General features: G+C 32.1%; 1 protein-coding gene across 15 annotated transcripts in view; it reads right to left on the reverse strand.

Moving 5' to 3' along the window:
• Window positions 1-13092, reverse strand: part of ZNF644 (zinc finger protein 644) — a 112710-nt gene that overhangs the window by 27080 nt on the left and 72538 nt on the right. The gene's annotated exons all lie outside the window — the stretch shown is intronic.

A 13092-nucleotide genomic window follows, 5' to 3' on the forward strand; every position in this document is an offset into this window, starting at 1 on the left:
ACATACAATCAAATGTGTTTGATTCATAAAGATGTGCATTTACTCTCAAGAAAAATTAGAAACAGGAATCATTCCAAACTGCAAAGGGTTGTCATACACAACAGTGAATTGGATAGCTCAGCAAGTTGGGACTAATTTTCAGGAACACTAACGAAGGAAATAAAACACTGGAGACACAGATTTCTAAGATCCTTTCTCATATGTATCTTGTGTTTAATGTTTGGTTATATAACATTTAACATTATTTGAAATAATGAGCTAAAAACAGAAAAGAAATCACATTACTGGACTTTAAAAACATTCTCTAAATTCAAAATTCCCTTAAATAATCCCTTAGTAAACATGTAACATATTGATAAGCTGATTCTTGAACAATGAAAGGATGGCTCTAAATGACAAACACACAGAGGTCAGTTATCTACATCATAAAAATTCTACATATAGTCAAAGAGGTTTTTTCTACTGGCAACACCAAAAAAAAAATTGTCACTGAGTTTGAACATCTAGAAAACACATAGATAACGAGCAGAAAAAAAATAAAAAATAAAATACACTGGGCACATAATGTTTTCTTGTCAGCAGCATGTGGCAATGCTATGACAAACTAATGATCTACATGTGATTTTACCACCTACCACCAAATTACACTGAACTTGTTGAATGATTCTGTTTCTGATGGCATGAAATATCCTCATTATTTAATAGGAAGAAGTTACAAATAGTAAGATACTAGACAATAAATAACACGAAGTGATTCTTACTGCAAAGTAATCTAAATACTAAACATAATCTGACACATCTCAAGAAGCCGCTATTGGTAAACTCAAGGAGGTAACTGCAAGGACAACAGTGGGTGGGGATGAGGGCTACAAAGGCCTAACTTTAACAACCTGGGAAAGTTATCATGAAAACAATGGTAGTAGAAAAACGAACACATATCCACTAATCAAAGGTTAATCTCCTAATGAATAATTTTGCTATTGGAAGAGGCAAGGCAGTTACTTAGCTGTAGACAAAGGAGAGAGCTAAATCATATTCAATATGGACTGACTGCTTGTTGTGCTGTTTATGCTTTCAAAGTCAAAATGAAAGTGATTATCTCAGTTTTGATAGGGTAAATGATGCACATAGGTACAAGGCTCCAACAAGAGAAATTCATGCTATTTTTAAATTAAAATGAATGACGTCTTATTTATGTTTTTCAAACCAAACTTTTGACCACAATTGTATAATTAACACAGGTAAAAAATGTGTCCATTCTACATTCCAGAGGTAGCATGTCAACTCTGCCCTCTATCAACACAGTATTAACTGCCATGAATTGTTACTTCATTTTTAAGGTCTTTCAGTTTTCTTCTGTCTATGATGAGTTTGCTACTTGTGCTTAGTTTCGAGGTACTTTAGAAATATCAACCCATCAAGTACAGTAAGTGCAAAAGAAGTACAAGTGTTCAAAGTCCGAGGGAAGACAAAACACATTGAAAGGTGAAAACAGAGGTAGTAAAAAATACCCATGGTAAGACAGATATAAATATATATGGAATAAACTGTTTCAGAGTTTAACATCACCATTAAAAAATTACTGTGCCTATATATTTGACAATAATCAACAGAGGTAAGGAAACGTGACAGAGGACATTTTTAAGTACATAATCAGCATCAACGTCAGACGTCTATAGCCTGTTATACAAGAAAGGCTATGAATCTGTTCAAGAACTTAAAAGCTAAGAATGTTCAAAGTGCTGTTCATGAAACTTCTGCCCCAACCATGCGTTATGCCACAGGATCAAGATACAATGGGTGTGTACATCAAAGTTAGTGGTATGACTGCAAATGCAAACTATGGCTTGGAAGGAATTCCTTACAACAGCTGAAGAGGTGTGTGTGCCTTAATACATTGACTGAAATATAACAAATGTTATGCTAGTTACCTTCTAATACAAAACAGTTTTGCTCTTTCATAATCAAAACTTCATGTTTTCAACTGCACGTTTTTTAAACTCTTGTAGATCTTAATAGTTAAACTCTCATTATAAAGTTCCAGTATAATTTTGCTAATCATGTATTAATCATATTTAGAAAATACAAAATTCTTTTAGTCTAATGGGAGTAACATTATGACATCCAGAAAATAAATTATTTCATTGAATTACAAATAATTTTATTCAAAGGGGAGTTTAGATTATAAGAAAATATTCTGGAATTATGAGTACTTAACCTTTCACCTATATTACAGACATTTAAACTTTAGTATGTAAATTCAAATTTAGATATATTTAGATGGACAAGTATGACACTATTGAGAACTAGAAAAATAAAACTACAGATTTTGTCTTCTATAAAATGGTATTTTAATTAAATGTGAACTCTCTTATTGATATTATCATTTACTTAATTTTTCTTTCTTGAAAATCAGCCCCCAAAAACGAGTTATCTTCTAAGAGAAATAATCCAAGGTAATCACTTCTCTACAATTACCTTCACTTAGGTAAAATATCAAATACACAAAATTTGCTTTTCTTAAAACAAAATATGCAGTAGTATGCACCTCTCTGACACCATGTCTTTAAAAAAAATGTAAATATATTTTTGTGATGGCAAATCACGAACCAGTCATTATTTTTTTTTCTGATTTAACATTTGGGCTGCTAACATATTGTTGCTTATTGTATGTTCAATTCTGGAGTTTCATTTATAAAACCAGAGATGTTTACTTATTGTGCATTTAAATAATTACAAAATCTCACCAAAATGTTATAGAAAACACTTTGTAAGTATTCAGAAAAATACAAGTACTTATTAGTAATCAAATGTATAGGTCTATTCAAACAATTATGATTTTAAAACATTTCCTTCAGGTTTATTCCTATTAACAGAGAATAACGACATGGCCAAGAGCAGCAATTCTGAACTATACAAGACTTACAGAATGCATGAATTTCAATTTACCCAATCCCCAAACCAAAATACTACCAATAGTACATTTTTCTTTTATAGAAGGTGACTAAAGTATATTTAAAATTGAGATCATTTCATGGAAATTTTTAATTATTCTTAACACTAGCAAAATAGCTTTGCTGGTAGTGGTTTCTTTAAATTTTCTTTTTGCTGAACTGCTATATGAGGAAGACCACATAAGACATACATGCATAAAAACTGCTACCAATAAAGAGCAATACATTATATCTCCTGTGAGCAATACGGAATATACAGTCTATAGTTCAGAGGAGGTCCTATAAAATACCATGGCTAAGAAAAGCCTCACAGAAAAGAAAGGGTTTTAGCTAAGTTTTATATTGTAGTGCCAAGAGAATCACTCTTTGGAGGCAGGCATGTCTGGATTTGAAGACTAGCTTCACAACTTCTAGCTTGGGGCAAAGTTATAACACTTCCCTTAAATTTCAGTTACTTCATCAATAAAATAAGGATGAAACCTTACAGGATTGTGAAGATTAAGTAAAACAATGTACATAAAACATGCAGCATGGAGCCTGACACTTAGTAATTACTCATTATGTGTTACTTTCCTATGATGCATGACATTAACTTGTTTCATTCATGGAATGATGACACTGAATTTGTATACTGCTCCTAATGATGGAGGCCTTTAAAGCAGGAATTTATTCTGAGGAGTTATCTGGGACCTTATATCACTCCCAGGGTATATTAAAGAGGATAAATAGGCAGAAGCTTAAGAATCAGGAGAAGAGGCGTATGTTAAGAGTTGCTGGAGCTAAAACTGTAACACTCTTGTGGGGACAAAGCAGGGCTTAAGTGAAATAATATTCAATAAGTAATAAAGAGGTGAGAGTTACAGTGCTTGACCCAGTGCTCCAAGGAAAAAGAACATGAAGTAGCCACTCAGAATTTAAGAGTTTCTGATTCCTTAGGGTCTATTGAGGACAGGAATTTATATTTCCTCTCTCATAAAATGCCAATGAAATAAAAGCAGATGGTCTAGAAGAGAGAGACACACCAAGATGGATTAAAACATAAACTACAACAGTCATAGACAAGAGTCACTGGAAAGAATGGAGATAACAATCTCAAATAAACTAAAAGCAGGTTTCATATTAAAAAAATATGAATCTGTATAGCATCAGACTTTTCACCATCAAGACTATGTGTTTAGTTAATACAGCAATAATTTCAAAATCTGGGGTTAAAATTATTTTGACTATAGAATCCTATACAGAGACAAATTACATAATATTCAACGTGAAGGCACTCAACTATATCTCAAAAAATTTTCCAAAAGATTGTAGTATGGGGGATCTGAAAACGGTCAAAATTGCTGCATTAAGTGTATTTTAATTAATTTATGCAAGGTTATAGATGCTTATTATTAATAGCAATTGAAATATATAAATTTAAATGTTAAAATTATAAGGCTAATCACTAGAAGTATTCAAAGAGGAAGTAAGCATATTATTTATTTAATATCCCTAGAATCTATAAACTATTGTGTTTTAAATAAAGAAATACTATATACACTGGTCAGAGACCAACAAATAACTTTAAAATGAAAAATTACTATAAACCCCCCCAAAAAACAAAAATAACGTTCAATAGGTGAGCTGGAAAGCAGAGTGGACACAGCTGCTGAAAGGGAAAGGAAGTATTTTTCCAGAGCAGGGACTTTTTTGAAAGGATAAATAAAAGAGAAGTTAAGAGTGACGAAGTCTAAGTTCACAAATTATGCTAAGTAAGAATTATAGAAGACAAAACCAGGGGAATGGAGAAGAGGACATAATAGAAAAAAATTTTAGAGCTCAAGAAACACAGAACATTCAGACTAAAAGGGCTCAATGAATGCTCAGCAGGATGAAGACAAAAATCTCTGGGGATCCAACTATAAAGAAGCTTGGGAATACTGTTTTCCTCAGAGAGAAGGCCATGGCAGCAAAGTAACAATATGGAAAGGCCACATAGCCTTAGTTCATTTAAACCACTCAAAACAAGATTCCAGTGTCTGCCTCTCTTTCTCCCTCTCCATACCTACTTTCTCCTCTCTTTTATTCTTCTCCTTACTCTCCCTACTTCCCAGTCTTAGACTTAATTCAGAAATGATAAGGCTGTCAACAGTAACATGTACAATACTTAAACTTAAAAAGTGAAGCCACGTTTTTACTGACAAAGGTCACTTTGACTTAGCTGTGAAGACTGGCTTTGTTACATGGCATGTATTTTCTGCAAACTGAATGAATTAAAACTACAGTGCCAATATTTTTATAAAATTATATTTAAAACATGTATACAATATATGAACACTGATACTTATTTTCATTTGTGACAAAATTACAACTGCCAACTTAAAAATACTGAAGTTTTCCAAATTCTTTTTGGGGATATAAAAAGAAAATGTTTAAAGACCAAAGATCAAATATATAGAGAGCTCTCTATATACAACAAGAAGTAGACAATCTTATTTCAAAATACTAGTGAAACACTTGTAAGTCTGCTATATATTACAATGATCACAGAGAAATTTCCAACAGAGATAGAAATCATGTAAACCATATTCTCTGGCCACCATGCAACAAAACTAAATTAGGTACAATTAAAAACAATTGAAGAGTTATCAGAATGTCAATTATTTCTTAATAAAACCAGGGGAAAAAAAGAGTCTCTATTAAAACAAAAAAGAGTTAATTAGTGAACTAGAAAAAGGTCAAAACACAGTATCTAGAATGAAGCAAGGAGAGACAAAAGGGTGGAAAATGGAGAAAAGAAGAGAACCACAAAAAGGTTACAGTGAAAGGAGCTAGCATATATTTAATGGAAATCCCAGAAGCAGAGAGAAAGAATAGGACAGATGCAATACTTGAAGAGACAATGGTGGATGATTTTCTAAAACCAACAAAAGACATCAAGCTGCAGCTTTTGGGAAGTACTGGAAACTCTTAAGGTGGAAAAATAGAAGAATTACACTTTACTTCAGATGTCCAAGAATGATTAATTTGATGCTTTCAACTAAATCATATTGCTTTCCTGTTGAACATATAAATATCTCACACAATATTCACTTTAGACTAGGTCACTGTACAATACAAAGTATGAAACATCCCTTTCTCTCACTGAGTTGACTGCTACCTTCTTTACCAATTATAAGCTTATCCCAGCTTCAGTCTGGCTTCCCTACAGATGAAATTTATTAAGATGGAAATCTTGAGATAAATGAAACAAAATAAAAACATATAAAAACTTATGGAATGTAGCAAAAGCAGAATTTGGATGGAAATTAGTATCTCTAAATGCCTACATTAAAAAAGAAGATCTCAAATCAGTAACTTAGCTTTACATCTTAAGGACTAGAAAAAGAAAAGCAAACTAAACCCAAAGCCAGTGGAAGAAAGGAAATAATAAATAGTAGAGCATGGTAAGAGAATGTAAAAAACTGAGAATCAATCAAATCAAAAGTTGGTTTTCTTAAAAGATCAAAAAAATTGACAAGTAAATTAACAAAGAAAAAAAGAGAGAAAATACAAATAGCTACAATCAGAAATAAAAGTAGGGACATTACTACAGAAGTCAGAGAAATTTAAAAAATTGTGATGAACAAGTGGACACCAACAAATTAGATAATCTAGATGAAATGGAAAACTCCTAAAAACACACAAACTACTAAACCTGACTCAAGAATAAAGAATCTGAACAGATCTACAACAGGTAATGAAAACAGGTCAGTAATCAAAAACCTCTCAAAAAGAAAAAGTCAAGACCCTGATGGTTTCACTAGTAAATTCTACCATTTAGAAAATTAACACCAATCCTTCACAAACTCTTCCATAAACAGAAGAGGGAACAATTCCTAACACATCCTATGAGGCCAGCATTACACTAAAACCAAAACCAGACAAACATACCAAAAGAAAACTACAGACCTTTACGAATACAGATGTAAAAATCCTCAACAAAATACTACCAAACTGAATTCAATAGCACACTAAGGGGATTATACATCATAACCTAGTGGGATTCATTCCAGGAATGCAAAGGTGATTCAATATAAGAAAAGGAATCAATTTAATATATTAACAGAACAAATGAGAAATATACATCATCATCTCAATAGATGTAGAAAGAGCACTTCACAAAATCCATCACTGTTTCATGATAAAAAAAAAAAAAACCCCAGCAAACTAGGAATAGAAGGGAATTTCCTTACCACAGTAAAAGACATCCATGAAAAACCCAAAGTTAACATCATACTTATCAGTGGCAAAAGACAAAATTTTCCCCCTAAGACAAGTAACAGGACAAGACTGTGCTTTCGCTACTGCTGTTTAACACTGTACAGGAAATCCTAGACATAGCAATTATACAAGAAAAATACATAAAAGGCATCCATACAGACAAGGAAGAGGTAAAAATATCTCCATTTGCTGATAACATGGTTCTATATATAGAAAATCCCATAAACTCTACAAAAAACCCTACCAGAGCTAACATAATAAACAAATTGAGCAAATTTGCAGGTGTAACATCAATGTACAAAAATCAGTGGTTTTCTTATGCCAGCAATGAATGATCCAGAAAGAAATTAAGAAAATAACTGCTTTTACAAAAGCATCCAAAATAAAATACCTAGGAACAAATGTAACCAAGGAGGTAAAAGACTTATATACTGAAAGCTACAAAAACATGGCTGCAAAAAGTTAAGCAAGTCCTAAATAAATGAAAAGATATCCGATGTTCATGGATTCAAAGATGAAATACTGTTAAGATGGCAAAACTTTCCAAAGTGATTTCAGATTCTAATCAATCCCTACCAAAATACTAATGGCCTTTTTTTGCAGAATGAATAAACTAATCCTCAAATTCATATGGAACTGCAAGTAATCCTGAAGATCAACAACAATATTGAAAAAGAAAGTAGGACTTAACACTGATTTAAAAACTTACTTACAAAACTAAAATAATCAGTATGGTACTGCCATAAGGGAAGACATATAGGCCAGTGGAATATATTTTGGAAACCAGAAACAAACCCAAACATCTGTGGTCAAATGATTTTTAGCAAAGGTGCCAAAAACATTCAATGAAATGTGAAAAGATGAGTCTTCAACAAATGGCACTGGACAACTGGATAATCACATGCAAAAGAATAAAACTGGATCCCTGCCTCATATTACATACAGAAATTAAATCAAAGTGGATCAATAAAACAGAAGAACTACAATTGTTAAGCTCTTAGAAAAGAAGAATGCTTAGGGATCAATCTTTATTGTGTCAGATTTGGCAATGGATTCTTAAATTTGATACCAAAAGCATCATGAACAAAAGAAAAAGCAGATAATTTGAACTTGATCAAAATAAAAAGCTTCTGTGTAACAACTAACATTACTAAAATATATGTGATAAGGGTTTAACCACATGTGTAAAAAATTCAACAACAAAAAGACAACCGAGTTTTAAAAATGGTCAAAGGACTTGAGTAGACATTTCTCAAAAGATACACAAATGGCTAACAAGCCCATGAAAAGATGGTCATTCTTGGTCAATTATAAAATGCTAATGAAAATACAAGGTGACACCCCTACATACCCACTAACTTTAATTTTTAAAAAATCTGGAAAACAGTAAGTGTTCATAAGAATGTAGAGAATATCTTTATATATTGCTGGTGAGAATGTAAAATTAAAACAGCACATCAGCTGTTTGGTATTTCCTAAAAAAAGATTAACATAGAATTACCATTTGACCCAGTTATTAAAATCCTAGATATACATCCAAGAGAAATGAAAACTTATTTTCATTTCATTTGGTACACACCAAAACCTTGTATGTGAATGCTTACATTATCATTATTCATAATAGCCAAAAAAGGAAATGCAGTACACGCTCCAACTTGGAGGATGAATTTTGAAAACATGCTTAGTGAAAGAAGCCAGACACAAAGGTTCATATATTATATGATCCCTTTCATATGAAATATTGAGAATAGGTAAATCCACAGAGACAGAAAGTAAAGGGTACCAGGTAATAGAACAGTGAAATAAGAAATTATTACTTAATGGATACAAGGATGCTAAACAGTTTTGAAATAAGAGAATTTTGCATAGTTTGTGAATATACTGCATACCACTGACTTGTATACTTAAAATGATAATGTTATGTGAATTTTCCTCAATTAAAAAAATGGCAATCAAAAAACTCTCCTATGTTCTGACAATACCCAAATTTAAAGCAAACTTCTACTTCCTTCGACCCCCTCAAAAATTACACAACCCAAGTCCAAATCCTATAATAGGTTCTAAAATACAAACCTTAAAAATACACCCAGAGGTTCCCCATAGTGTGTGGAATCCTTCACTGCAATAAATAAAAACTTGTTCAACTACAGGTATGCTTGCTGGTCTTTTGGCTGGAAGGCATTGACAAGACTAACAACTAGTATGTCAACAAAAACAACAGAAGCCAGAAAACAAAGGGGAAATATCCTAGTTAAAAAAAATTAACTGCCAATCCAGAATTCTAACCAGTAAAAAAAACTATCATTCTAAAGTGAAGGTGAAATACAAATCATGACTACAACAGGGTAGCACAATTTCTCAGCACAGGTGTCCTTCCAAAAAAAGAGAAGTGATCACAGAGAACTGAAAATGCAGGAAGGAATAGAAGTTAAATATGTTAACTGTGGACAAATCTAAAATAATGACATAAACAATAATATTGTCTTTTGGGGATTAAAATATACATGAAGTTAAAAATAGATGAGTGTTATAGCAAATAAACTGAGTAAGAGGTGTGTGTGTGTGTGTGTGTGTGTGTGTGTGTGTGTGTGTGTGTGTGTGAGTGTGTGTGTGTGGTAGGGGGGTGATTAGCAGAATTAAAGTGTTTTAGGTTCCTTGCACTGTCAGGAAAGACAAACTAATTCAGACTCCTAAGGCTCAAGGATGCAAGTTGCAATCTCTAGGGCAGCAGTTCCCACTAGTGTGGTTCGTGGACCTCTAGGGGTCCCTAAGGCCCTATGAGGGGATCCTCAAAATCACAACTGTTTGCATAAAAAGAATTAAGACCTTATTTTCATTTTTTGCTCTCACTCTCTCAGTGTATAATAGAACTGTCCAGAATCTGTATGGCTTGTGGTATCCAACAGACTTAAAAGCAGCAGGTATGAGAATCCAGCTGTCTTCCATTAAGCTAGATATTAAAGAGATGTGCAAAAATGTAAAACAATGGTACTTTTCTCAATTTTCGTTTGAAAAGTATGTTTTTCACAAAATTATGTTATTTATGTTAACATGTAATGGGATAATCTTGTTCACCAAACAACAAATTATCTGACCCCAAATGTCAACTGCATGAAGGTTGAGTAAAACTAATGTAACCAAATAAAAGATATTTTTTTAAGAGTTTAAATGGATTTTGAAACAACAGAGTTGGAGACTCACTGGCTTAAATAAAAGAAAGGATAATAAAACATTCATGGCTTAGAAGACAATAGCATAAAGACTGAACTCTATCTCAAATTAATGAAGATTACATTTTTGGAAACCTGACAATGTGTGTAAAATTTATATGGAGTGCTGAGTCAAGAAGAACAAGGTGGGAAAACTTGCCTTATTAAATGTAAAGACTTCTTATAATGCCATGTGCAAGTGTTAATAAAGTAAACCAATGGAAAAAAACAAAGCCCAGAAACAGGCCCATGTGTATGTGGTCACTTGATCTGTGACAAAGAGGATACTGCAGAACAGTGGGGAGACCATCTTTTCAATAAGTACATAAAATGCATTTCCATAAAAAAAAAGGTGATCTTCATACTTCACATAATATGCAGAATCAGTTCTAGGTTAGAAGGTAAATCTAAATACATAATAAACAATATACAAAATAATATACAGTAATCAGTTCTAGGTAGAAAGTAGAAAGCAAAATAATAAAGCCTCTAGGACAGTATCTTGAAACCTAAGCACTACTAGTAACACTTTGGGCTAGGTAAAACACTGTTCTAGAAGATAACATAAGGGGTTATCTTCATGTCCTCGGAGCAGGAAAAGACTTCTTACACAGGACACAAGAAGCATTGACTGTAAAGGAAAACAATGATAAATAAGACTGTTAAAATTAAGACCTTCCTTTTTTCCTTTCATCAAAAGATAATATTAATAGGGTGAAAAACAAGCCAAAGTGGAATGTATTTTTCCAACAAATATAACTAAACAAAGTGCTTCTATCTAGCACACACAAAAACTCCTAAAAACAGGGGGAAAAGCTCCTATCTGTAAAATATGTAACTCCTATAAATAGGTAACATAGAAAGCTCAACAGTAATAACTTTTTAAAAAGGTAGGTGTGGGGGGAAGAAACTTCACGAAAGGCAATATCAAAGCAGTGCATAAATTTATGAAAATTTTCATAAATAAGCTAAATCTTATTTGGAATCCAGGAAATGCATCTTCCAAAAGGACAAAAATTAAAGAAGCTATTAATACAAAATATTTGTGAGAATAAAGCAACAGGAAGCTTCATATTCAGTTGATGGGTTAGGTACTACCTCAGTGCAACAGTGAAAACAATTTTTGCATTATCTTTTAAATTTGAACATATATACACCAATGACCCAGCTATCCTATTTCTGGTATATACTCAAAATAAATGTTGTACATGTGCCCCAAGAAATACATACAAGAATGTCCATGACAGAGTTATTCAATCCAAATGTCCAAAAGTAAGAAGACAGTGAGTGATAAAGCAGTACCAGTACAAATGAGCTACAGCTATATCTGAAAACATCCATGAATGTCCCAAACATTATGTTAAGCAAAATAAGCATAGCCATACTACTATTACTATATAATTCTATTTTCATAGTCCAAAAGCAGGTTTAAAAAAAGCTATATTCTTTTGAAGCCAGGCCAGTAGTTACTCCAAAAATAGGAAAGGCAGAGTGATTAGGAAAGGAAAACACACGGAATTTCGGGTTGCTGACAGTATTATATTTCTTGATCTGTGGTGGTCCTGGGACATTTATCTTGTGGTGATTTACTGAGCTGTATACTTACATTTTGTGTACTTTCTTGTATGTGGTATAGTTCAATTTTAAAAAAGATATGAAGCACTATCTTTTATATACTATGTACGCAATTGAAGAAATAATTATACAAATACTCTCACTATTATGGTATTAGATATCAATTGTTTAGTGGTAAAAGTCATGTCTGGGACATAACCTTCCACATGTGGGTTACACTTTAGGATCCTTTGTTTAATTAAATAAAATAAAAAGAAATTCTTAATAAGGCCTGCCTGAGTTTTCAGTACGCTGCAGGTAGGCAAAAATACATTTAAATTTTCTGTTTTCCTGTATGTTTCATTTACCTTGATCACCTGAAAAATATCCTATTTCTTAGCTTTATATAAAACTAAATTAAGTATACATTTTGGAAAATACTAACATAAAAGGGAAGGTGAAGATGTTTGTTTCCATTAAAAATATTTTTTTCTGGAATTTAGACACAAAGAGGATTAAGGCAGAACATAAATTATATCCGAACAAAAAGAGGTTTCTATCAAAAATTTGTGTGCTTCCCAAGCCTCGATTTGTATTTTTGTATATCATATAACATTTTAATAAAACTCAATTTTACAACACCAATTATTTTATTTACAAAATAAGAATCAAAGATTTATAATATTGTTGTTTAATACCAAATAAATCTCCTCTGAATTCAATCATTTATGTAGAACATATAGTTAATAACAGACAATCTGATTTGTTTTTAAGCCAAGTAGTGCCACCAAGTGGTAGCAAATTCTTTTTCCAAAATACCAGTCTGAAGGAATAGAAAAATTTATACTGCAAATATAATACTGTAACAGAAAAAAAAAGACCAATCTTACAGTAAATTTTAAGTAAGTAAGATTGTGAAATATCTTGGTACAAAAGTTTAAAAACAAAACCAAAGAGTCACTCTTTTTGGAGAAAAGTTGAATGTATTATTGTGATGGACTTACAAGTTTCAAAGTTAAATTTTTAAAGCAAGGAACTATAACTATAATGCTACAAGTGTTTACTTTTTGTTTCTTGTTTTTAATTTCATATTTTCTTTAAAGACTTATACTGCTTTAGAAATTAATGAAAAA

Source organism: Manis pentadactyla, chromosome 4 (genome assembly GCF_030020395.1).
Source record: "Manis pentadactyla isolate mManPen7 chromosome 4, mManPen7.hap1, whole genome shotgun sequence".
Lineage (NCBI taxonomy): Eukaryota > Metazoa > Chordata > Mammalia > Pholidota > Manidae > Manis > Manis pentadactyla.